This window comes from Balaenoptera ricei, chromosome 1, assembly GCF_028023285.1.
Source record: "Balaenoptera ricei isolate mBalRic1 chromosome 1, mBalRic1.hap2, whole genome shotgun sequence".
Lineage (NCBI taxonomy): Eukaryota > Metazoa > Chordata > Mammalia > Artiodactyla > Balaenopteridae > Balaenoptera > Balaenoptera ricei.
In genome coordinates this window covers 159,131,317-159,154,708 of record NC_082639.1, presented here as the reverse complement: position 1 = coordinate 159,154,708, position 23,392 = coordinate 159,131,317, and the positions used below count along the sequence as shown (strand labels likewise).

Here is a 23,392-nt window from a genome sequence, read left to right as displayed (position 1 = left end):
TCAGCTAGGTGCTTGCTTGGGTTGTCTCCTGTCCTTGCAGTCATCTGAGGGCTGCACTGGGCCAGACAGCCAAGGTGACTCCTCACATGGCTGTCCTCTGGGAGCTCAGCTGGGGCTGTCAACCTGAGTACCGACATGTGGCCTCTCCATGTGACCTGGGCTTCCCTCAGTGTGGCAGTTGGTTCCCAGAAGGAATGTCTCAAGACAGAGTATTCCAAGAGACCCAAGTGGAAACTTTAAGGCTTCTTATGCCCTAACCTCAGAAGTCACACAACGTCACTTCTATTACATTTTATTGGTCAGACTGAGTCATGGGTGCACCCAGATGCAAGGGGAGGTGGAGCAGTCTCTATCCTTCAATTTGTAGCCATCTTTGATCTCTATTCTTAAAGACGGAAAGCATGTACTGATTAGTATCCTATGAATCCTATTAGCTTCTGCCTTCGGAAAGGCCATGTGAGAGACCTGGCCCCTTGGTTTCCACTCTGAATCCTGCCCATTCTCAGGCTTAGAAGTCGTGTGATCTCTCCTCAGAGCCTTCCCTGGTGGCCCCAAAGGCCATATCTCTCTTCCTGGTCCCTCCTCTCTTCCCTTTCTAAACTCCCAAGGCTCTGTATCTGTGTCTGCCCTTGTCTTACACAGCTCTTATCACACATCATAGCATTCAGTTATTTATGGGCCTGGCTTGTTAGGTTGTAAACTCCTGTCCCATTCTTCTTATTAACCTCCACACCCTACCCTAAAGACCTAGTGAAAAGGGGGAAGGGAATGGAATTTTGGAAGCCCTTTTTCCATGCCTGGCATGGAAAAAGGGCTTCCAAAATTCCATTCCCTTCCCCCTTTTCATACATTGGACACTCCATTGTCTGTTGAATGAATGAGTTATTTATCTTAATGAAAGCAGGGGTAGGGGAAGAGGACAAACATTTACTGAACTTAGTATGTGGAGCTTTATATGAATTATCTTCTTTAATTTTTACAACAACCTGGGAAGTATGTAGTGATATCCCTATTTTACAGATGGTAAAGCTGAGGTTTAGAAATGTTAAATAATATGTCCAAGGTGACAATCACTGGGTCACGGAGGTAGAAAATTGTAGAGCCTAGGTCTTTGGGAACTTGGGGCAAATGTCCTCTCCTGTACACTTAACCTCTTGGAACCTTAATTTATCTATAAAACAGGGAGGATAACACTTACCTCATAGGGTTGTTTGGATGAAAGGAGATAAGACATGCCGAATATCCAGTGCTTGGTGTAGAGCAGGCATTCACTCCATGTTGCCTGTCATCCATGACTTCTTGTTTGGGAGGGTTTGACAAGCACTCGGTACATTTGGGATGCCTTTATGGCTAGCGGTGTAGTGGATGGACCTGCCCTGTTAACATCTTTGTGTGTGTGCATTGTTCGCCAGCACATACATAACTGCTCTGGAACATGCTTCCCAATTACTCCTCCCCTCCCCCTGGAGCACTTGGGAGTCATTTCCCCTGGATTTTCCTCTGGTGCGCACCCTCCCACCTTCTTTGTAAACATAGTGCCGACAGCCAGGGCTCCAGTCACCCAGGTGGCTTCCCCTAGAGCAGCTGAGCCTGGGGATTCCACTCTTCCACATTAATTGCTTTTGTTTGGTCTTTGAAAATTAATTCCAACAAGAGCTCCTTAGTTCTCTTTCTTTTTCCTTATCCTCATGCTCACGTGTTCTCTTCACCTCTCTGCCCTGTTTCCAGTTTTTGGTCTCTCTCTGTCTCATCACATACAAGTACCCCATTCAGGATGATTATACAGTGGTGATGTTTCACTGGGTGAATTATTATATAGACTTGAAAGGAGATTGCCTCATCATTCTCTGGCTGGCGATGCTGCCTGGGAAGGGAGGAGCTGGCTAGTCCAGGCGTCCACTAGTCTGGTTTGGTCTTCTGTCCCTTCATTCCAAGCTCAGTTTCATCTCCCACTCCCCTGCCTGGCCACTGATAGATAGCATTGAGTTGCCAGAATCGCAGATGGCAGAGAAGGTTGGATTTATTTTTTCTTAACTCTTCTCATACCCCTCCCTCCAAAGATCCAAACTGAAAAGGCTGGGAGTACAGAGAGACGGGAGTTACTTAAAATTCTTTCCTCCCTGCCTCAGGTTCTTTTTTCCTCATGATGCTAGGTATTTGGTAGGGCCACAGGGCTGAGGAGAGGGGAAATGGAAGCCCTGTTAGCAAACCACCCTGCAGGAGCCATGGAGGAGACCTCTCTAGACCCTGCTGTCTTTATCACTCTGGGCCAGCAGTAGCAGGAGGCTTGTCACAGGCAGTTGCTAGTTTTTGTGATTCTGTTCCAGTCTGATTCTGTTCCTGGATGCCTGGAGTTTGACAGATCTTCAAGTGCAAAAAAAGCATTTCCTGCATCCACATGTATGTCCTTTATGCTTACCAACTCATGATGGGAGGTGAAGTAAGGAGGAGGAGAGCAGACCAGTTACAAGCTGGTCCAGTGCATGATTCTGAATACTACTTCCCACCACACACACACACACACACACACACACAAACACTTTCCATGAAGTCTGGCCTGATGGCCTTAGCCAGAAGTGATCTCTCCTTCCACTGGATTCCTCTGGCACAGTGACTTGTAACACTTACAGGAGATTTATGCTTTTGGTTGTAGGGTGGAAGTAGAAGATCATATTGGACAAATTGGGGCTGGATTATATAAGACCTTGCATCTCGAGCTAAGAAGTTTAGCTTCTATCCTGTAGTCAGTAGAGATACATTGAAGGTTTATGAGCCAGGGCATGACTGAATTATCATTTGAAGAGGGGAAGCGGGGGAGTTGGGGGTGGAAGTGGGGGAGACCAGATTCAGAAGCACTCTTTCATCTCCAGGGCAATGGAACTGGGGATTACATAGTTCAGGTGGGTCCCTGGGTCATGTTTAAGTCTGTAGTTTAAAGACAACATCATGGACAGGAAAGATTGGTTGGTGATGGAAGTTTCTGATGACAAACCGAGAGCTATTTCAGGGGCTTAGGGGGTGAGGTTGGAAATCCAAGTCTTAGGATAAATTTGAATTGGTGAGTGGAGGCAGGAGGGTTAGGGTTAAGGTTAGGGTTAGGGCATATGGGACCAGATGGGAGATTAGGTACAGGACCCCTTGGAAAGCTCCTCTGACACTAGAGAGGTTTGCATCCCCACGTGTAGGAGATTTTGCCCTGTGCTCTGGGTGCTAGTCGTTTGTTAGAACAGTAGGACTCAGGAAAGGTGAGCTCTCAGGGGAGGGATCAGGTGTCCCTCTGGAACAGCTTAGAAGCACCTCTTAAAGTGACCCAGCAGAATTGTTTGCTGGCCATCAAAGTAATTGAGGTGAGGTGACAGGGGACTGTGGCAGAGCAGTGGCTTGGGGGTGTGGGAGATTGAAAAGAAGGTGCAGATATGCCCACGTCACATATGTACCATCGTTCCCCCTGCATGGCTAAGAACAGCTGGCCCTTCCATCCCCCCTTCCTGCCCACACAGAAGAGGGGAAGTGGGGGAGTAACATGATTCCTTGTCTGTCAGCTTTCTTCCAAGGTCACTTTTGTCTCTGCTCATCAAAACTGGCACCATCTTTCTGGCACTGCCATCCCTCAAACTGGGGCTACCCAGTGTTTCCTGAGTGTCTTCTTGCCTTAATCTGGTTTCTCTGGCAGAGAGCAGAGAAGGGTGTAGCTGCCCACCGCAGCCTCAAAGATGCAACCATTTGAGAGATGGAATCCTCCTTCAGACTCTAATCCTGAAAAACAGCCTCCCTCTCCCCACTTCCTCCCCCAAGAGGGGCCTTCTCTAGAGCCTTTCTTTGGTGGGGAAGGAAGGGAGGAGTTTGGTCCAAGGGGCCCAGCCTGGGTGTCTATACATTGAGTAGAGCTGTCTGCAGTGCTGGGCTGAGGCCAAGCTCAACACACCCCCAGCCCCACCAGCTGCCCCAGCCTTCCATAGCCATCCTGCTTTCCCTGCCTGGCTGGGAAGGGGGTGGGGGTTGTGGGAGTTGTCTGTTGGTTAACCCTCTGGCGGCCAAGGGGAATGAAAGAGTCCAGGAGGAATGTGTCTCTGTCTGTTTCCTAGACAGGTGATCTCATCAGACCAAGTCTAGAATGGCAGGCCCAGAGCCTTCCTCCAATGGTGACTTTACGGGGAGTGCAAATATATTTCAGGGATAATTAGAAAAGTTGTTTGGATGGTCGGGAGCTTTTATTGACTCTTTCTTTTAGCTCAAAGATTTAAGATTTCATTGAACAGGATGCAAAGGGGACTTTGCTTACAACTCACCTTATTGCCTCCCCCACTTGGCTTCTCCCTCTGAGATGGGGGGAGCTATGCTGTTTGTCTTATTCCCCTGCCCAGATGCATGATTGCCTCATGAGAGCTTTCTCTGGCACCTGGGCTGAAGCATGTCTAGTGCATAGAGCCTGCTCCCAGGGAAGGCTCTAGAGACGGGGGATTCTCATCTTCCTCCACCTCTGCCACGATCAGCATCATATGACTCTTGCCCATTTATGTTCGAATGCTGGGGAGAAATGGCTCAAGGCTGGACCTCTCAGAACTCAAAACCTCAGAAGGACTTTGTAATTTGAATAGGCTGAGGAAGAATTTGTTGTCGATCAGGAGCTAGATGAGTGGACATTTCTTAAATTTTTAAGGGAATTTATTGCCAGTGAAACCCTGAACTTGCCATAGAACAGCCTGCATTTAACCCCTGAGGCCCCTGAACTTGCCCGATCTGGAAGTAGGTTGCTAACTCTTGGCTGAGGTAGCCCTTCAAAGGAGCTCTTCCCAGAGCGGCTGAAGAGCAGGACCAGGGCTCCCCCACCCAGAGAGCAGGACCTGTCCTCCGCATTTAGTGTTTATCCTGCCTCCTGAGGTCCAGGCCCTGGGCTGCCTGAGGGGAGAGAAACAGCTCTGAGAGACAGAGAAGGGGTTCCTGTCCTGCCTTTGGCATTTCCCTAAGATGTGTAACTTAAGATTACTCACTATCCCCTCTGAGCCCCAATTGTTTAATCAGCTGAGGAATAGGGATAACAATGTAAGGCTTCCCTCCTTTGGGTTCTGTGAAGCTGCAATGGGAAACAGTCTGTGTATATAAAGAGCAATGTGCAAACGTCAGAGATGATTATTTATAGCATTATTCTTAGGAGAGGCAGAGAACTCTTGGAGTCCTGGGTTTGAGCCCCAGTTCCCCGTGGAAGTTCCTGCAGCCCACAGCTTTCTCCCTGGAGGAGTAAAGGAGAAGCGACCCTTGGGGTATGAATTGCCTGCTCCTCCAAGCCACCGTGCTTTAGCTCAAGCCTGATGGTTAGAGAAACCCTGGTCAACCCACAAATACCAGTCCCAGGGCCAGATCATGCTACCCTGCCCCATCCCTTACTTGCCATCCTTCCTGACTCTCCTGTGCCTGCAGTTTCCCTCTGATGGGGCTGGGGGACCTCTGCTCTCCTGCGTAAGGTGCTGAGGCCTGGAGGCCTCAGTGTTCTCTGACTTGGTTTGTCATTTGCCTTATCCTTCTTTGGGATGGAGCTGCAGAGCCTGACAGAAACCTGCTTCCTCCATCCTAGGTGTGGCAAGAACTTTGTTTATGGTAATGATACGTCGCATTTATAGAGCGTGGCTCCCTCTAGAAGTCCAGAGCTCTTGTCCTTCAGCGCTCGCTCCCATCGCTCTGCAGGCACGGGCTGAGCAAAAGGATCACGGTAACTTTATGACGAAGGCTTGGAGCTGTTCAGTGACTTGCCTTAGGTCGCAGCCAGCAAGTGGCAGAGCCAGGATTTGAGTTTCAGAGTCGGCGCTGCCTCTAGGGTTAGTTGCAAGGTCCCTCGACTCTCAGTTGGGGAATTTGTGGTCCACTTGCTCAGGGCCTAAAGGGTGAGGATGGATGGCTGCTCTCCTGGCTTTGGTGGAGGTTGACTCCAAGGTAACCTTGGGTCTTGTGGTCCCTGAAGGTCAGTGAGCATGAGGAGGTAGGAGGCGGTCATCTTGTGACCGCCCAGCATGGGCATGAATATGGAACAGGCACCTTGGATGAACACTAGGTTAATCCCATGTCCCCTTCAGCAGTGTGTCCCAAAAGGGCAGGCTCTGGCAGACTCCCTTGATTGGCCACTTGGCCTGAGGTGGAGCCGGCCCCTGGCACTCCTCCCCTCAGGAGGCAGGTGGGTCAGTCCGCTGTCTCTCTCCAGGAGCAGGCTACCAGGAGGTAGGAGAGGACCCTGGGGCCACGAGGTGTGTCCGAGAGCTGGCTCCTGCACGCCCGTCCTGGGCCAGTGAGGCCGGGAGCTCTCTCTGAGCAAATTGGGCTGGGAATGGCCGCTGGGACCCTGGAGGCCAGGGCTGTGGGAGTGGGGTGGGCAGTTGGCTGACCCATGGCTCTGGTTATGTGGTCCTGGGGGCCTCTGGAACCTTCCCCACCCCATCTCTCTCGCCTCCCTCTTTACCGCTGCTTTCTTTCTCCCTTGCTCTCTTCTTCTCTTCTCTCCCTTGTACTCAGTTATTTCCTTGGCAGATCTGAGCTCTGGAATGTGCCAGTTCTGGTGCTCACCCCTCTACTTCCTCCCTTCTAAAGGCTTCTGCAGACACCCCGTCGTACCTGTGCAGTTCCTTTCCCTTCTGAATTCTGCGTCCCCTCTCCCTCAGTCTTGTCTCCTCTCCCAGGAGCTCTGCGAGCTGCAGCAGCAGGAAGTGGTAGGGGAGGACCAGCCTGGGCGGTGCCAGCTGTTTGCCCAGGGTGGGGTTGGCCACAGCCTGGGTCCCTGGGCCGGGCCAGAGTGTGGGCTTGGGCGCTCAGCTCTGCTGCGGCCTGTCCTTCCCACTCCTTCTGCCTTCTCCGTCCTCTGCTTCCGCATAATGGAAGCGGAAAGGCAGCTCAGCATTTGATCCGGCCGCTGCAGATGCTCCTTCGAGGGATGCCAGTTCTTTTTCAACCCCCAGGGTAGTGAGAGGCTAAATTCAGTATGGGACTGGGAAAGCTGGGAAAGCTCTTCGTTTTCAGCTCTGAGTCAGGATGGTCTGAGGGAAAGCCGGAGTGTGGCATTCCGCCTCCAAAGATTTGATTTGGCTCCACTGCTGTCTCGTGGTGGGACCTTGGGAGGGTTGCTTTCTCTTCTGTAGCACTAGCTCTACCTCTGTCAAAGGCCTGAGGGGATCCAGCTGTAGAAAGTGAGGTGTAAGTTGTTGCAGTGCTAGTACTGGAAAGGGGAAGGCAGTCTGGGGCGTCCTCTCCCATCATGTTCTTAAGGGTGGGAGAACAGAGGCCAGAGCCAGTGGCCTGGCCACTTTGGAGGAGTTTATTGCACTGTGCTTATATCACCACAGTGATGATCATGGAGAGTCTGATTTTTACTTAAAAAAAACTTTTTTATCATAGAAAACTGCAAACATAGACAAAAATAGAATAGTGTAGTAGCCCTCATGCACTCAAGCTTCAGTAGTTTTGTTTTGTTTCTTTTAAGCTTCAGTAGTTTTGAAGTCATCTCATGGCCCATCTTGTCTTAGGTACACTCCCAATCCTTTCTACCCTCTGATTATTTTGAAGCGAATTCTAGACAGCTTATCATTTCATCTCTAAACATAGGGATTCTTTAAAAACATCATTATCACACCTAAACAAAATGAACAATTCCTTAATATAATGAAATATCCAATTAGTATTAATATTTCTCTGATTATTGTAAAAATTTATTTTCTAGTTTTCTTTTTAATTTGGCTCCGAATAAGTCCATGTATTGTGATTGATTGCTACAGCTCTTAAGTCACTCTTAATCTATAGGTATTCTTTTTCTTTCTCTTGCAATGTTTTGCTGAGGAAACTGGGTCATTGGTCTTGTAGAATTTCTCACATTCTCGATTTGGCTGACTGCATCCTCATCATGTCATTTAACATGTTCCAAACCTGGAACATGTTAGGGCTTGGTCAAACTCAGGTTCCTTTAATTTATTTATTGGAGGGGCAAGGATCCCTTGGTTGTGGTGTGTACATCTGTCAGGAGACACACAGTGTCTGGTTCTCTCCCCTTTTGTGATATTAGCAGCCTTGATGATCATTGCCTAGATCCATTCATTCATTACAGGCTAATTGCCTATTAATGACTCTCTCTAATTAGACCTTGCTTCTTACATCCCACAGTACGTGATCTCTTACTTTGGAAAGAAGCCTCCTTCTTTGGGAGGTGTTGCTGTGGAGGCTGAGACCACATGGCAACAGGGTGGCCCACTCCCACCCGTTCTGGTGTCTCTGTGGATTGGTAAGGCAGGTGTCTCATAAAGGCCAGGTTGGGAGTCTTGGAAAGAGTCCTTTGCATCTCTACAGTGTTCAGTCGGATTTCAGGTTTTTGTTTTGACGGAGGGAGTGAAAGCCCGGGATACTCCGAATAATTTTTCCAATTAGCTTTGATTTACAGTTCAGCCATATTGAATCAGATTAATGCTCAGACACAAACCTTCCCTGACTATCTCCTATACCCACCCCCTAGCTCATACTACTATCTACATACTACTACTCATACCTGATAACTCTTTATATTTGTATAATAGTTGATAGTTTGCAAAGCACACACACACACACACACACACACACACACACACACACACACGAGATGGAGGCGTTGAGGTCAGCTTGCTTGAGTGTGGATTTTGATCCAACTTTCTAACTGCTTGGCCTTGGGCAAATTAGCTAACTTCTCTCTGCATCAGTGTCTCCACCTACCTTACAGGGTAGTTATGGATATTAAATGAGATGATGTAAACAAAGAGCTTAGCACAGTGCCCGACACATAGTAGGTGCTCAGTAAGTGTTAGCCATTGTTATTTTGAATGATCTGCTCAGAGCAATCCAGTATCTAGCTGTGAGATCTGCAGACACTGTACAAGAACAGAGCAGCAGCAGACAACTGAAAGCTGACCGTATATCACAGATGTAGGATTGTATGCTAGCTGTTCCAGGAGCCACCGATAAGGAGGTCCAAGCAGCATTTGATAGCAGTTTCGTTTCTTTTCAGCTTAGCCAGAGTCATCAGAAAGTGGCCCAGGGCTTCAGCCAAAATTTTAAGGATGATGAAGTTGTATCCAGAGAAATCAGGGACCTTGCTCTCAGAAACACGTGCCTCAAATGGGGAAAACAATCCAGCCACCCTGGCTCCCTGATACCTGCTCTGTCCCTTCCTTAGGAATGGGAGCAAGCAGGGAGGGAGTGGGAGGCCGTGGGGTTTGGCTTAGACTTGCTCTTGTATTTTTCCCTTTTGGAGGCCTGGCTGTTTCTTGCCCTTGAGGAGGCCCCCTGAGGCCTTGGGCCTAGAGAGCCAGGTGGACGCTCCTCCTCCCCGGGAGCTTGCAGTCCCCTGGGGCCTGGCACAGCTGCTTGCCCATCTGCCCATGCAGATCAGAGATGGAAATCTGCAGTTAGACAATTAGACACAACAACTTGCCTGGGCAGAGGAGGAAGCCTACTTACGAGGTGCCAATCAAGTGTGGGACTTCCAGTGCTCTCCTTGGCCTAAGTGGGCCAGAGACTCCAGGCCGAGAAGGGCTCTGGCAATGGGGCTCATGGAAAGAGAGGAGACTGGCAGGCACCAAGCTCCTTTGCTCTGTATGAGCTCTTTATCACTGGCTGGTTCCTATAACTCTTCAAGTGCTGGGCAGTATAGACAATAGGACACCATTTGTGGGCCTTGAGAGAGACAGAGAAAGGAATGGAGCTGAGATGAATAGGAAGTGAGGCCTCAATGGGAAGGACAGGTAGGAAGGCTGGGCAAACAGTAAGCATTGCACTGCTTTCTTAGGCATCAAAAAAGGAAGACTGGAACTTAATGAACAAAATAAATTATTACATTTCTGTTTCACTGGCTCCTGCCTATTATATCCTTGAGCTAGTTCTTTTGCTGGGAGCTCAGTCTTGTGACTCAAGCATGTGAGCAGAGAGTGGCAGAGTTTCCATCCCAGGCAGAAGAGAAAGGGGGAAGGGAGAGACGGGGGCAAGGCAGAAACCCAAGTAGCTGCTTTGTCCATAATTTCAGACTACAGAGGCTGCTGTTTGGAGCTGGCTTCTGCCTGGACCAACTCTAAGCAGAGGGCCCCAGGGTCTGGGCAGTAAGCAGAGTTCAAGGGCACAGAGCCATGAACATTTGGATCATATAGCTGGAATGAGGATGCTGGGGGCCAGTGGACACTGAGTGAGGTCGGATTAAACTTTCCCCCAGAGTCCTAATGCCTAACTCTGTGCTGGTACACAGAAGGCACTCATGAAATATGAATTGAGTGAATGAGTGGATGAATAAATGAATGAATGGACCAGTTAAGGAGAAGGAAAAGGGGTTTGACTACATTTCTCCTTAGACCCTTTAAAAATTCTCTAGCTTGATCCTTAGGGTTTGGACTTAGGTCTCAAAATGGTTGTTTGTTGGGAATGTGTTGTAAATCGGGGCAAAGCTTGATTATCTATCCCACAGAGCACTGCTTTGTGAATTAACCAAGATTTGGGCTTTCTTCTTTCCCTTTTATCTCCACGTCTCCGCATGTGCTCACTTGGGTGGGTCCGTGGGGACACAGAGTGGGACAGCCATACTTAGAACCTTAGAGTGAGAGCTGGGAAAAATCTGTAGCTTTCAGCTCCCTGAGTCCTCCATCCCTCCTTGGGTTCTGAGTCTGGGTCTCAATTGCCTGTTTCTTTCCCAGTGCTTTGCACATAGTGGGTACTGATAGGACATTTGCTGAATAAAGAAATACTAAGTTGGCAGAGGCAGGAGGGAGACGCCTTCTCCATCCTAACTTCTTAGGCCCTGTTCCTTCTTCCCGGCCTTATAATGGGGCAGACTGCCTTTAAGGGACAGAGGAGGTAAGTATCCAATCATGCCCTCTGGTCTCCATGAACTCAGGGGCCCAGTTTGAGCCTGGGCTCTGTTTCAGCTGGCAGAAAGGGCATGGAACTGGAGCCTGCCCTCGGCCCTAGAGAAAGTCGGCTACAGCAGGACTGGACACGTCGAGTGCTCAGCAGCCTGTCCTACAAAGCAGCTTAGGAGAAAATTAAATGGATTCAAGCCAGGGGAAGCTCAGCTCACAGCACTGGACTCATTAGGTAGGGCACTGGGCAGGGTGAGGAACGGGGAGCGCTGCCCTTTTTTGTGCTCTGTCCAGTCTGTAAGTTAATGACAGCTCAGCTGTACTTGGCATTGGCAGCCTGAAAATGGCTGTTATTGCCTCTCCCCATGCCCATTCTTGAATCTCTTGCTTGCCCTGGCCACTGAGATCTTTGTAGGATGAAGTGACCTCTGGGGAAAGCTAGGAAGCAGAGTCCTGCTCTATGGCATCCTCCTGGGTTTTCTTGCAGGCTACCCTAAGAAATCACCAAGAAGGAACTTTTTCAGGCCTCAGGGTCCTGAGCAACCTCAGTCATTTTCTAGCAGATTTTGTCCTCAAGTTTAGAAGGCAAACTTATCCAGATCTTCTAGAGGAACTAAGACCCAGCGAGGCCAGCATGTGCCCAAAGGATCCCTGGGAGGCATCTGGGCACTTGGTGCCAAGTGCAACCCTGGGACCCAAGCTCTCAATATTTCTGAGCATCAGAATTCCATGGGGTGCCAAACCAGAGGCTTTTTAAACATGTGAGCCCTTCTTTAGGGTGACCAGTTGTCCCGATATGTCTATGTTTTAGCACCAGAAGTCCTGCATTCTGGGAACCCTTTTTTGTTGGGCAAACTGGAACAGTTGGCCACCAATCCCTGGGGATTCTCTGTGCCAGCCCTCTAACCCCGGTTTGCATTTCTCTGCATTGCTTAAATCACGGGGAACATTTCTTCCCGCCATTCAGCTTCTGTGGGCTGATCCTAGAGATCTGAAGGCACAGATAACTGGGCAGAGATGTCACCTACCCAAGGTGCATGAGGCACTTCATCCCCATTTCTCAGGAGCTTTAAGACGATCAGAATAGTTGCTCCTCTCTCTGCAACTGGAGCAACTGAAGCACAGCCTGGAGGTGGCTCCTGCCTGTCTGTCGCCAAGAGCTCTGACCAGATCTCACGTTTCTGCATCTCTTCTCCTCTAAATAACTTCAAGCATCCTCTGATCCCTGGTCTTCTGTACCCTAACATGGTCCCTAGGCCAAAGGATGAAGACATGTACAGGTGACACAATACTCTCTTAATAACTGGAGAAGCTGAAGTCTATGGAAGGTTTAATAAGCTTTTGGCCCAAGATCACACAGAAGCACTAAGATCAGAATCAACGTATAATTCAGCACCTTTAGGCACAAATCTTCAGCTTTTGTGATTTCTGCAATAGTCTCTCCTGCTTCAAATCAATTCTTCTGAATCGTATCCCTCCCAGTTAAGATTTCGTCAGAGAAACTCGGCCTCAGAGAAGATTATTTCTACATTCTCTATCTTTGGCCCCTGTCCCTGTCTTGTTGGTGGTGAGACTTTTCCTGTCTAAGTGTCAGCCTCCTTTCTGATGGGGGCCAAAAATAGCCAGAGCTGGAGTTGCCTAGCCCCGTCCTTCCCATCCCCTCCCATAAAGGGGTTATTCACTGAGGCCCCTCTCTCTATCCTATTTATAAATCTTTCCAACATGTCTTTGTCCCAGTGACAGACACTGCTCTACCCTCCTTAACCCTGCCCTCTCCTTCAGCCTTGGTTGAAATGCTAGAAATTTCCTTCTGTCCTCTGTTCTTCACAATTCATAGCCCTGACTCTTACCAGGCCTGTTTGACAATCAAGTCAGAGAGGAGAGCTGCTCTTTTGGGGACAGGCCCCCGGGTCACGGCAGGACTCTGGGAAGTAGACACTGGAGAGAACTCATGAAGTCCTTGTGCAGCTGAAACACCCCCGCTCCCCGCACCCGCCCCTGCCCCGGGCTGGATTTTCATTACACTTCATTACAGCCAGGGGTGACTCATGCGGAACCTTGGGGCCCAGGGCAGAAGTGTGACTTCAGTCTTCACTCAGCACTCATCAGAACACTCATTCAGTGTGCTTGTAATGGGAATTGAGTGATTATAATGGATGGCAGGAGCATATGACCTGCACTTGGCTAACGTGGTCAAGAGCACAGCTCTGGAGTCAGTCTGCCCATGTTCCATCCAAGTCCTGCCACTCTGGGTATTTAACCTCATTTTGTCTCATCTGTAAAAGGGAGATGATAATAGCCATCTCAAAAGATTGCTGTGAAGATGAAGTGAGTTGCATTTAGGATTATGCCTGACACAAAGTATGCACTCAAATAGCTATTATTATTAGCTAGCTCATACCCTCTGCCATTTGCCTCTCTAGTAAGTTGTTCATTCATTTGACAAATATGTATTGAGTGCCTATTATGTACCAGGAATACAAGGATAAACTTGTTCAAAGTTTCCTGTTACACGAGCATTTTCTAAGGCCATCTATTTTTGCTTTAGCCTCTTTCTTCCTCAGGATCTATTGGCAGCAACTGCAACTGAGGTTGAGAAATGGGTCATCACTCAGGTCCCATCTAGCTCTTGATGACCCTAGTCTGCATGGTGTGGGGCAGGGTTTTGTGCATAGGTCACTCTCCTTGGGAGTCAAAGGACCTGAATTCTGTTAAAGACCTGGCTGGTAACCAGGTCATATCATCCAAGTGACCTTGAACAGGTCACTTCATCTTCCTGGGCTTCAGTGTCCCCATCTTTCAAATGGAATAATAACGTCTTCCAGCCTTACCTTGTATGGGTGCTGTGCCGATAAAATGAGATAATGGATGCAAAAGCACCTTGCAAAAGTAAAGTTCTTTGTAAATGACAGGTGCTAGGATGACAAAGAGGGAACAGTTTCCAGAGAACTCCCAATCTAAGTGCGGAGGTGGGCCTCCCCCAGGAAAGGGCCTGAAGGTAATTAACATGAGTGCAAGAAGCTCCTTGAGGGCACTGAATGTCCAGTGCCTAGCAGAGTGCTTGGCACATAGTAGACACACAATAAATACCTGGCACATAGTTGTAGGCCTTTAGTAAATGTTTGTCAAACGAACGACTATAACGAATTGCTCTGTCCAATGTAGTTGCAGGGAGGATATTAAGTTCTGAGGAAATGCAAAGCGAAGTCAAGATCAGTGTTGGGTGTGGTCTATCAGGACAATGCCAGGACTAAAGTCATACAATTTAGAGCCTTGAGTTAGTACATCATTATTAACTCCTTAAAAAAAAAGGAAGTCTGGGCACACACAGGTGCTCATTTATTTGCATATTTAAACTGGGCAGCATGAGACTTAGGGCGAGGGGTGGTCAGACCGACCTGAGGTCCTGTCTAAGCTCTGCTGCCTACTGTGTGACTTGAGCAGGTTTTTCAACCTATTGGGACCATCCTGGAAGAGATGATTTAGATTTAGGATGGGAAGAAGGAGAAGAACTTGCATCAGTAAAATGACACTCCATGAGACAGGAAGGGCATTTGCAAAGTCCCCAGGGCCAGTTAGCTTGGTTTGAGTTGGTGGGGGGGGGGGGTGGTCACAGAAGAAAGGATTAAAAGGAGTGTTGTAAAAGGGTGCTGGGGAAGAGCCCTTGAAGCCCAGGCAGAGGAGTTTGCATAGGCAGTAGCCACAGCTGGGTTTTGAGAGAGAAAAATTTTGGTAGGGGAATGTGGAAGAGCACGTTTGAGAAGTTGATTGTGGCTGGTGCGGGAGCAGACCACAGGAGGCCCGTTATCTGCTGTTTCCCCGTTAAGGACAGAATCCCAGTGGTTGATAGCTCTGGATAACAGGGACAATGGTTGGGGCTGCAGGGGCCTGGGACCACCTGCCAAGCAGCTGCTAATGACACTTTGAAGATGGCAAAAACTGGATGGCAGCCCTCTGCCATGCAATTTCACTGGCTTCTCCCAGGCAGAGTGGGGAGCTGGCCTGGCTTTTTAGTTTTGGGAACTTCTGTTGCAATGGGAAAGGAAGGGAATAGAGAACTTCGGAGGCTGCCTGGGCAGCTAGGACTAAAGTCATACAGTTTAGAGCCTTGAGTTAATACATCATTATTTCCTCCTTTTTAAAAAAGAAGTCTGGGCACACCCAGGTGCTCATTTGTTCACATATTTAAACTGGGTGGCATGAGACTAAGGGCAAGTGATGGTCAGACCAACCGGAGGTCCTGCCTAAGCTCTGCTGCCTGCTGTGTGACCTCAAGCAGGTTTCTCAGCCTCTCTGGGCACCACTTTTCTCATCTACAAAGGCCTTCGTCAGAGAGTTAATTTGAGGATTATAAAAAATTGTGTCTAAAGTACCGAGAGCTTCACTACATAGTAGTATGCAGTAAAGTTCTCAGGAAGTGGTCATGGTTTACGTTTTTAGTGTCTTCTTCCCAATATCCTTTCGTCTCCTGCTAAGGGAGAGGAGGCAGAGCAGGTACTGCAGAGCCCCAGGGGCAGCTCCTGGCACCTGCTTTTCCTGACTCTGCTGTAGGCTGGGCTCTGTGCCTGCACTGTCCTATGCACTGGGGACACCAGCCGTGAGACTGCCTTTCTCTCCTCTGTATCCTGGTACCTCACAGTGCCTGGCACAGGGCAGACATTTACTAAATGTTTGTTGGATGGAAGGTGAATTTGACACGGTCCTTTAAAGTTCAAAGTCTATCAGGGGAGACAGACTTATAAACAAAGAACTGAGAAAAATAAGACTAGATGCACAGAGGACTTAGCAAACACAGAGGAATGAAGGCGGCCTGAACGGAAGTCAGGAGAGGCTGTAGGGGGCAGGTTTGGGCTCCACCTTAAAGTATGGGTGTGTGGGTGGAAGGGGTGCAGCTCAGGCAGAAGGAAGAGCATGCCTGGAGGTTGAGATTCACGAGGCAGCATGGGAACTGGAAATACATCAGCATGGTTGGGGCCGAAGCACAGAGAACATTTCAGGAATCTCAGGGTAGGAGGCCAGAAGGTGATGTGGCTTGTGAAGAGCTTTGGCAGCTCTACCCAGGAGAGTGGGTTTAATCCTTTAAGGGTCTGAGCAGGCATGAATCACAGTTTGCTTCCTCTTTTCTCCTTGCCCCTGTCCTTATGGCCCTGCACAGATGAGTTGCCTGAGGATCAGAGAGGCTTGTGGCCTGCCTGAGAGCACACAGCACATTAGCTGTAGGGTCAGAATGAGAGCTCAGTGCCTTGGCTTCCACTAGCTGTTGCTTTATGTAGTGGACTGTCGTTGTGGATGCTCCCGAGGACCATCAGGGCAGCCGTGGCCTCCAGCTAACACTATGCAACATTCTGCCTTGTCCATTCAGAGAGCCCGGTGCGATTGAGCCCGGACCTCCCTCCCCCGCCCAGTTCTCTGGCACAAAGGAGAAGCCACAAGATCCGCTGGAATACCTTCCTGCTTCATTTCCAGGTGCCTGGCTGGCTGGCACGTGCCAGATTTGGCTTGAGGACTTGTTTTTCAAAAGAGATTGGGCAGGATTTGCGGAGTGTGATGGCTTCATTCAGGATTTTTTGGAGAAAGCCAAGAACCCCTTCTGCCCTCACCTGCCCCTACCTATTCTAGAGATCTAGTCCCCAGAGTTTGCCTTCAGGGCCAGTGTGCCTTGCAGATAGGAGGTCTCCACAAACACATATGGAGTGAGCAATGGACCACATGGGAAGGGGCTGGGGACCTGGTACTTTCCAGAAAAGGAGGAGGAGGAGCAGTGGGGGCCTCACAGGAGCTCAGGCTGAGCAAAAAGTCTCCTTATCTCCTCACCCCAGGGAAATTCCAGAGAGAAGCCAGCTTGTTAAGTTATGGTTTCCAGTTGTTTTCCTGAGTCATGCAGGAGCCAAGCCTGTTCAGGAGCCCCCTTCCCACAGAAGCCGCCCCTCCCTCCTGCCTCAGGGAGGTGGGGTGGGTGTTTGTGGGGAATCCAGCTGGAGGAATGTGGCTTCTTCCTCAGGTTCCTGTGGCACCAGCTCCTCACCTGGGGAGCATCCCCAAAAGCTCACCCCACTTCTGGGGCTGGGCGTCCAGTGGAGGGGCCTCCCCAGCCTATGTTGCAGGTCCCCATTCCCCTGGATCCATCCCCATCAACCAGGACAGGAATGAGCCCCCATGTAACAGGCAGGAAGGACAAGGCACGGGAGGCAGCGCAGCGTGGGAGCATCCGAGAAGAAGCGGCAACGGGCTCTGCTCCCTTTCTGGAGGCTCTGCTCCCTTTCTGGAGGCTCTGCTTCACTTTCTGGAGGCTCTGCTCCCTTTCTGGAGGCTCTGCTCCCTTTCTGGAGGCTCTGCTTCACTGTCTGGAGGCTCTGCTCACTTTCTGGAGGCTCTGCTCACTTTCTGGAGGCTCTGCTCCCTTTCTGGAGGCTCTGCTTCACTTTCTGGAGGCTCTGCTCCCTTTCTGGAGGCTCTGCTCCCTTTCTGGAGGCTCTGCTCACTTTCTGGAGGCTCTGCTTCACTTTCTGGAGGCTCTGCTCACTTTTTGGAGGCTCTGCTCCCTTTCTGGAGGCTCTGCTCCCTTTCTGGAGGCTCTGCTTCACTTTCTGGAGGCTCTGCTCACTTTCTGGAGGCTCTGCTTCACTTTCTGGAGGTGAGAAGGAAGGACAGTGGTGTCCTGGGAAACTGTCGGGCCTCCCTGGCAGCTGAAGGCCACCCCCTTATAAGTGCTCCTTAATTATGTCCTGGACAGGCTCTGGGGGGTGCAGCCTGTGTCTGTGCGTCCCCGTGAGACTTAGATCAGCCGAGGGCCATGTGCCATGGTCCAGTCCCACTGGCTTGAGGAGACATTATCTCCTGGTACCTGCTCACCCATCCTTCCCCCCTCACTCCTGCCTGGCTTCCTGCTTGCTCCCCCGTCTTTCCTTTCTCCCTCCTCAGCCCTCCCTCCCCCTTCCATTTCTCTCTTCTCCCCCCTCCCTCTTTATCCATTCCACTTTCCCTGCCTTCCCGCCCTTTCCTCCCCAGACGTTTATTGAGAAATCACTACATGCCAGATACCAGGGACACGAAGATGAATAAGGCATGGTCACTGCCCTCGGGGAACTGGGGGAGACAGATACGTAAACAGATCATCGCAATATGGGATGAAGTCGTGGCTCAGAAATGCCTGTGCAGGACAGGGAGCAGTCACTTCTGTTGGGCTGGGAATGGGGGATTGCTGGAGGAAGAGCAGTTCCTACCAGTTCCAAAAGGAGCCTGGCCTTGCTGGGACCTGCCCTCACTTATATTCACAAAGTCTGTGACCAGGAGCAAGTCCCTTAACATCTCTGGATCTCAGTTTTCCTATTTTTTTGTTTGTTTGTTTGTTTAGAGTGTTTGAGGCTTACTACAGAATGAAAAGACACAAACAAAATCATGGGTTTGGCCTAGTAGGAGGCAATGTTAGCCAATTCTCACTGGAGAGGATGGTGAACAAGGATGCTGGGAATTTCAGAGGAAATGGTCCATGAAGCTGGTGGGAGAGAAGTGGCCGCTCCTCCTCTGGCTCTGTGGAGGACCGTGGGCGGATCCCGGGAAAGAAGAGGCTTCATTCAAAATTACAGTCGTGTTGTGTTCTTTTGTCTCTCCTCTTTCTTCCCACCAGAAGTATCAGCTGGGTTTGATGAAGCCCATGGTTGGTTCCAGAGATAAACTGCTCAGATTGAGTACTTAACACATATGGTTACGAGCCCTGTTAACCAACTTCATTTCCTCCAACTATTGTAGTAGGACTCTCTGGACTCTATGATGGGACCCTGGGGGTACTGTTTCCTGAACTCAAGCCATTAGAAAATTAAATTGCTTAGCCTTGAGGTGAGTGCAGATGAAGCACCCCTCTCACGAACGGGGCAGCCTCCTCGGTGGCAGAAACTTTTTAGGTCTGGCTTCCCTTTCACTTGTGAGAAGGTGGCATCAAAGTGAAGCAGACAGTGTAGTATAGTGGGTAAAAGTCCAGACTTGGGAGGTAGAGCTCAAATCCCGGCTCCACTACTGATGAGCTGTGGGGCACGTTAACCTCTCTGTGCTGTTTCCTCGCTTGTAAGACAGGAGCAGTAATACCTCCCCCATAGATTGTATTGAATTAAATGAGTTAATCTGGAAAGCACTTAGCATAGTGCTCTCAGACGCTTGTACTCACCCTGCTCAGGCTCTTGTTCCTCAGATTACCTAAGCCTCTTTCCCTAAAGCTATGTGTGCAAACACTCATGAAACCTATGAGACTTGGGAATCTGACTCTTAGCATGTATTGTCTTTGGAGAGACACTTCTTAGCTTTTCCCACAGCACTGGATTTCAGTCTTTCCCTCCACACTACAGAAAGATATTTACCATGTAAGCACACACACACACACACACACACACACACACACGTATGCATAAATACAGAAATTACACTTTTATATAGCACTTGTGCCAAACACCTTTCCAAACGCTTTATGTATATTAACTAATGTAATGCTCACAACAGCCTTATGAGCTGGACACTGTCAGGGTCCTCATTTTATTTTATTTTATTATTTATTTATTTATTTATTTATTTTTGGCTGTGTTGGGTCTTCGTTTCTGTACGAGGGCCTTCTCCAGTTGCGGAGAGCGGGGGCCACTCTTCATCACGGTGCACGGGCCTCTCACTGTCGCGGCCTCTCTTGTTGCGGAGCACAGGCTCCAGACGCGCAGGCTCAGTAGTTGTGGCTCACGGGCTTAGTTGCTCCGCGGCATGTGGGATCTTCCCAGACCAGGGCTCGAACCCGTGTCCCCTGCCTTGGCAGGCGGATTCTTAACCACTGCGCCACCAGGGAAGCCCCAGGGTCCTCTTTTTAAAGATGAACACACTGAAACATAGAAAGACAAGTGACTGAGTCAATACTCTAACACTGTGTGTGTGTGTTATGGGTTTGAAAAGTATCACAAAATAATACCCTTACCAAGTGCACACTGATATTTTCTATTCTGTTCCATTAAATTTTAAAAGTGCTGATCTTGATTTACTCAGTTGATTTCACAACCTGCTGATGAGTCGAAAATTAACATCATGAAAGTCACTGTCCTACAGAGTCTACTCAGAAAGAGAGGAGGGTAATGAGGGGAAACTTCTGAGGGGAAGAAGGACAAAGACATGGCAGCTTCGTGAGGCCTTTGTCTAGAAGTGGTGGAGCTCTTGCTGGGAGCGCTGGGGCTCTGAGACTGGGAAAGGGCCTTGTGGCTTCCAGATGGGGGCTCTCAAGAGAATGTGCTCTGACCCTTGGAGGTGGCTGGAGCAGGGCTCAGGATGTCGCTCTTGTTATCTTATCCCTTCCCAGACTCAGATCAGGGAAAGGCATCCCAACCTGGAGCCCAGGATGCGGGCCTAACTGCTGAGGGTTTGAGGTACCTGGGCCTCGTCACGAGCAGATTGGTGTTCTATCAACAGTACCCTGTGTCTTGCTTTTAAGTTTAACTTTTTTTTTTTTTAGGAATTATTTATTTATTTATTTATTTATTTATTTATTTTTGGCTGTGTTGGGTCTTCGTTTCTGTGCGAGGGCTTTCTCTAGTTGTGGCAAGCGGGGGCCACTCTTCATCGTGGTGCGTGGGCCTCTCACTATCGTGGCCTCTCTTGTTGCGGAGCACAGGCTCCAGTCGCGCAGGCTCAGTAGTTGTGGCTCACGGGCCCAGTTGCTCTGTGGCATGTGGGATCTTCCCAGACCAGGGCTCGAACCCCTGTCTCCTGCATCAGCAGGCAGATTCTCAACCACTGCGCCACCAGGGAAGCCCTAGGTTTAACTTTTGAAACTCTTATATTTATCAAGTTACTTTATGCTCACAAGAGCTAAATTGAGTGTAGGTTCCATTCCATTCCACAGGTGAAGGAAGAGAGTCAGGTTCAGCCTCTCTTTTGGCCTCAGGTTTGTTCAATGGTTCTGCCAGGGCTCAGGGAAGCCTAGAATGCAGGCTTCGGGCTTCTGGTTCCAGTGATTTCAGCTGCAGATTATACGGTCGGTGGTGTGATTGAGTGTCAATCATGGAGATATTTAAGGAAGTGGATACACAGAGGCTGTTTCACCCACCTGGGGTTCATCACCTGGCTCCTCTGTGCTTCAGCCCCAGTTGCCCCCGGTGAAATATAGCAGAGCGCCGCCCGCCCCTGGGTACTCTACGTGGAGGCCGGAGGCACGAGGAATAGGCCGTGCTCAGCTTCCGTCTGCCTGTGGTGTCATTCTTATCAGGGTGAGTTTGATATCTGTACTGACTTCACCAGGGGGGGATCGGCTTAAATCCCAGCCAGTCAGATAAAGGTACCCAAAGACTGGGAGGCTAGAGAAGGTGGAAGCCAGGGGAAGCTGTGACCTTTTAGAAGGGACCTCCGTCTCTCTGGAACAGGTCAGCGGAGCCACCGCCCTCTGGAGCAGGAGGAAGGACAAGATCAGCTCAGGAGGCCCTGCCAGCTCTGGGGAGCCCTGCCCCACAGGTCCGGCACCGGCCTTAGGGACGAGGGACTGCTGGGGATGTTGGGACCACTAGACGGGCCTGCCGGGAGCATTTCTCCCGGGTCCCTATCCTGAGCGCCCTACAGCTGTCTTTCAGGGCAGCTGTCTCCCGGGCCTTGCTCGGGTTTCTGGTGGGGACTGTGCTCTCACACCCACTCCCACATCCTGTGTCAGGAAAGCCAGCCCCTCACCCAGCCAGTGCCTCGTCTCCCCTCATCTGTCCCGGTGGTGCTTTTAGTAGTCTAAAAAGTTAGGAAAATATTTTTCAGAGCTGTGGTTGCTCCTGAAGGAGCCCGGCTTCCTGTTGCTGGGAGTGAGCCTTCAAAGATCATTTTATCTATCGATCAGTAAGAACATATTTATTGAGCAGGAGCCACTTTGTGCCTGCTGGGGTTCACAGCCTGGCCCCCAACACTCCCCCGGCTCTAGTTAGTTATGAGGGGTAAACGAGGTCATAAATATGGAGCAGTAAACTCAATAGTGAAGACAGTACATGTTAGTTCCTATCGCTATTCTTTCCTCCCGGGGTGACCCCTGACCTAGTCCAGGGGCCGGTCTGCCCCACCTCTTTTCTGTGGCTCTCTTTCTGGGATGCCTGCCCTGGGTCTCTCAGGAGCTGCTGTCTCCATGCGGATGCCTCCCTGACCATCTCCCGACTCTGCCTTCATACTGCCCTCATCACGGGCTGTCTTTGAGGGGAGGGCAGTTTGGTGGGTTTGGTTTGTCCGTGTCCAGTACTAGGTTGGGTGTTCCTTGAGCACAGGGACCCCCTCTCATCTTAGTCTCTAGCACTGTGGGTGCACAGGATGTCCATGTAATGAATGGCCATATATGCATGGGGGAGGGGCTTTCTGTGGGTTGGGGGTGCTTGGCAGAGGCTTTCTGGAAACGGTGGCATTGGAGTTCAGCCTTAAAGCAGTGTCCACCTGCCTCCCCTGGGAGATTTGGATTCAACAGGCAATCTGGGAATCCGTTTTTTAGAGAAATTCCTCAGGTTCTCAAACAATCAGTTTGGTTGAGATCTGTTACCTTAAACGTTGGCTTGCTCGGGTGACTGGAGAGGAGTGGGGCATCCTGGTGGGAGGTGGGGCATGGCCAAAAGCAGAGATCCCTAAGGCTTTTTGGGGGAAATATTGGGAAGCTCTGGCTGGATTAGAAATTTTTTATGTGGAACAGTGGAATAGGATGTTTGAAAGATGACTGGGGATGAACTGTGGTGAGCCTTAGGTGCCAAGACAAGGTGTTAGGCCTTTATGTAGCAGGCAGGGGAGGGGGCAGCCACTGGAAATTTCTGAGCAAGAGAGTAACATGATGAAAACAGGCATTAAACCATACCCTACAGGGAGGAAATTGGCTGTATTTTTAAAGCACAAAGGCAGAGTCCTAAACTTCCTCTGATCACTCATTCCAAGTGCTTCTTGGTGTCTAACCTAAATCTTTCTTGCTGCAAAGTACAGTTTGTCTCCTAGGAGTTGGAAAACACCTGGACAGAAAGAAAAGTCCTTCTCCCATTTCTGTCAGACGAGAACCCGCATATCTTGGTGGAACAAGTATGTGCGCCAGGGTCCTGGGCCAAGCCGGCAGAGCCCCGGGGCACAGGAGGGCACTGCGGCCGGCACTGATATAGGTGCCCACCTCCAGGGGTGTGGGTTAGAGTCATCAGAGCCCCCATGGGATTAGAAGCCCTGGATTTGTCTCTTTGGTGCTGTTGTGCCTCCCCGCCCCCAGTACCAGCATACGAACTGCCCCTTGGAAAAGCTTGCGGGCATCAAGACTGGCCCCTCTACCCTCCTGCTCCGTTGTGAAGGTAAGAGAAATGAGGCTGATAAAGGTCTCTAAGCCGGGAGAGAAGGGCATAGAAGAAGAACAAGGTATGATTCAGCGATGGGCACAGGAGAAGAGGTTGGGGGGTGTCTCACCCCTGCTTGTCGGGGTGCCCATCGGACACCTGAGAAGAGGCTCTGCTAGGAGGGAGGAAGCTGCGGTGTCTGCCCACCTCCAGTCTCCAGCTTAAACCAACCCCAGGCTCAGGGGAGCGGGCTCGAGTTTGAGTCTGTCT

The 23,392-nt window shown here is 50.0% G+C and overlaps 1 protein-coding gene across 5 annotated transcripts in view; it reads left to right on the top strand.

Annotated features, from left to right (window-relative positions):
- The window catches only part of PLEKHA6 (pleckstrin homology domain containing A6), a 120,754-nt gene that overhangs the window by 17,514 nt on the left and 79,848 nt on the right, over nt 1-23,392 (top strand). Inside the window, exon 1 of one of the 5 annotated variants that reach the window (XM_059939917.1) lies at nt 6,145-6,166. The exons of 1 other annotated variant lie outside the window; for it this stretch is intronic. The gene's annotated coding sequence lies outside the window, so the exon portion shown is untranslated. Of the gene's footprint in view, nt 1-6,144; nt 6,237-21,014; nt 21,074-23,392 lie in introns of those variants that run through there. 3 more of the 5 variants (XM_059939897.1, XM_059939908.1, XM_059939811.1) reach the window with 3 other exon arrangements.